Here is a 471-nt window from a genome sequence, read left to right as displayed (position 1 = left end):
TGAAAGCCAGCCAGTAAGTGCCCACATCACTGATATCTGCTCTGAGGCCAGCTGTGCTCTTAGAGCTGCCTCGTGTCTTCTGAAATGTGGTAAGTTACCAGTGACTTGGGCAGTCACAGCATCCATCTCAAAGTAACCACGTGAAAAAAGAAAGTAAAGAGCACACCATCATCTGCCAAATTATGCAAAGGTAGAGGTTTATTATCACGGAGTCGCACGGTTCTGATGCTATACTGGTTAAGAAATAGCTGGCAGACGGGCATGGTGGCGCACGCCTTTAATCTCAGCACTTGGGAGGCAGAGGCAGGTGGATCTCTGTGAGTTCGAGGCCAGCCTGGTCTACAAAGCAAGTCTAAGACAGCCAGGACTACATACAGAGAAACCCTGTCTCCAAAAACCAAAAGCAGAAAAGAACGGAGGGAAAGGAAGGGAAGGGAAGGGAAGGGAAGGGAAGGGAAGGGAAGGGAAGGG

This window comes from Psammomys obesus, unplaced genomic scaffold (assembly GCF_907164565.1).
Source record: "Psammomys obesus unplaced genomic scaffold, mPsaObe1.curated_primary_1811, whole genome shotgun sequence".
Lineage (NCBI taxonomy): Eukaryota > Metazoa > Chordata > Mammalia > Rodentia > Muridae > Psammomys > Psammomys obesus.
Note: the sequence above shows the minus strand (reverse complement) of the source record.